Source organism: Nannospalax galili, unplaced genomic scaffold (genome assembly GCF_000622305.1).
Source record: "Nannospalax galili isolate Female #2095 unplaced genomic scaffold, S.galili_v1.0 scaffold381, whole genome shotgun sequence".
NCBI lineage: Eukaryota > Metazoa > Chordata > Mammalia > Rodentia > Spalacidae > Nannospalax > Nannospalax galili.
This window is the reverse complement of record NW_008347312.1, coordinates 1,695,106-1,697,767: the sequence shown is the minus strand read 5'-3', so window position 1 is coordinate 1,697,767 and position 2,662 is coordinate 1,695,106.

Genomic DNA, 2,662 nt, shown 5'->3' with positions numbered 1-2,662 from the left:
GGGATCAATGCCCTCTCCTGGCCCCCAGGTACTCATATACACACATACCCACACATATACATGTAAATAAAAAAAATTAAAGCCCTGCAGTGTTGAAAATTGAAAGTTCCCACTCATAATTCACCTTCTAAAGACTCAATGTTAACAGTTTGTTGGGTATTCTTTTTTCTTTAAAAAAGTTTTTTTTTAAATATTGCTTATTCTGTGGTAGTAGCAAGGAGCTTAGCAGATAGCCAGAGAGTGCCAGGGTCTGGCCTCCAACTACCAGATATATAGGCCATATCCACTGCCAATTCTTCCACTCCCCCGACCCCAACACTTCCCAAAAGGGACCTCTCTTATCTTTGTATCCTTTTTAAAATCTCCTTTTAGAACCCATTAAGTTCAATTAGTACTGCCTGCAGGTGCGTGCACAACATACCAGTGGGCACACCCATAGAGAAAAATCACTCTCCCTCCTGAGCAGTCATCAGTTGCCAAAAACTCCTCAGCTATGAATGAAGCTTCACGATCTATTGGGTATTCTAACAAGACTTTACTGGTTTTCAGCTTAACAAAAGCAAGATGATATTTTATATACACACATACATGTATACATATACATATGTGCCAATACTTTTTTAGGCTACGTAGTATTCTATTTTAGAAACATAGTATTTATGCATCATTTCCACACATAGGTTTCTCAGGTTTGGTTTTTGGTTGTATTGTTTGGTTTTGGGTTTTTTGTCATTGTTGTTTGAGGGTTTTTTGGCTATTATAAATAATGCTACTGTGAACTCAGATTACAAAAACTTCCCCCAAACCAAAATAATCTTAGAGTCTACCACTGTATTAAGGCAGTTCATATTTTTGCAAAGTGCTGTGGTTAAGTGATAATGGCACTGAGTATGTTCAGGGGGAAAAATAACATTAAGTTCTTGTGCTTGGGCCTTTCTACATGTCATCTTTACCCTCTTCCTGTGAAGGGTAAGAAATGGTTTTCACGAGCTAGAAAGCAGGATCAGAATAGTGAGCAACTTGTCTAGGTTCTATAAGTAGCAATTGGTATAAGCCTGATTTCAAACTAAGTTCCCTGACTTCAGCTTTAGGACTCCTGTTGTCACACGTTGCCAGTTTGGCTAGTCTAAAGGGAGCAAAAATAGCTTGTCCCAGTTGCATGATTCCTTGGCTTCAGCGTGAGCAGCTAAATCCGTGGTTTGCTCTAGATGGAGAATGCAAAGAACCACAAAAGGAGTAGGCCCTGTTAAAGGCTAGCCCCTGTTTTAAGGGGTAACCTGTGTTAAAAGGGAGCCCCTGTTAAAGGGTAGACCCTGTTAAAGGGTAGACCTACTGAGAGCAATTTGTCAATATTGTCTACTTTGTTTCAGAAAAATCTACAAAATCCTACTTAAGTTGTCTTCATCTCCCAGCATTCCTTTCTCCCTGTCAGGGCTTCTCTCTGCAGTCATTCGGTGGTGTTTTATGTAGTGCTGGCAGCCTTACTGGTGAAGCTATAAGATCACCCATTGGCTTCTGAGACTTTTTCAGGATCTGAGTGACCAGAGGAATGTCCCCAACAGGCTGCTCCCCATTCTTCTCTAAGGATACTTAAAAATTGACCAGATCCCTTCTTCCCTAGAGGCAGGCAATGTACTGGTTATTGCAGTCCTCAAATCATGCAAGGGCCCATGGCTTCTGGACCCTCAGCTCATTTGTCATATGTCTCCCCATCACTGATGAGACTTCAGTTGTCCCACGCAAAGTGGTACGGTGGCTTCATTTTTCCATCCCACCTACATATGAGTTGTGATGAGCTGGTGAGCCAGGAGCTCCCATGCCTCTAGATTTCCCTGTGCACAAAGGACCGGTCTCCTCTGAGGTCTAACCATCTCACCAAGGTATGGCTACCAGCGTAGAGCAGGCCTCTACCCTCTCTAATTCTCTCATCGCTGATTTCTTAATGGCCATCCTTCTGGAGAGTATCCTCTGCCTTTTGGCTTCCCTCAGAGATATGTGAACTTCATACTCAAAGTTAAAAAACAAAACACGGGCTGGAGAGTTGGCTTAGTGGCTAAGAGCAATTGCTGTACCACTATGAAGACCTGAATTCAGATCCTAGTAACTATGTAACAAGCCAGGAATGGTTTCCTATGTCAGTAACTCCAGTGCTAGGAGTTACTGCCAGCCTTGGTGAAAAACACCAGCTTCAGGGTCAAGGAGAGAACCTACCTCAGAAGAATAAAGTGGAGAGTGATAAAGGACGTCTGATGCCCGCCTCTCGCTTCTGCATGCACACACGTACACACACCACATTCAACAAAACTTTTGGAAAGCTGCCCTTTTGACCACATAGCTTCATGACCCTGATTCCACCTGGCTGAGGAACTGGACAGAAGCTGGACTTGCCCAATCAATCATACTGAGTGGTCCAGGGAGGACCATGACATGTGACCAAGAAGCCAAGCCTAGAACTTAGGGGAACTCCTGAGAAAGAAGTTCTTTTAGTGTTGCTAAGGTGGAGGGAGGGGAAAGACTGATATAACTGTGTCTAGATTTCCCACCCTGAAGAGCCTGCCTGAGACACCATCATAGATAAAGGGAACTGAGATACAGAGATGGTGGTGTTAACATCACTGTTAGCTGAAGCCAGAACAATCCTTAGAGTTTTCTGTTACTTCAG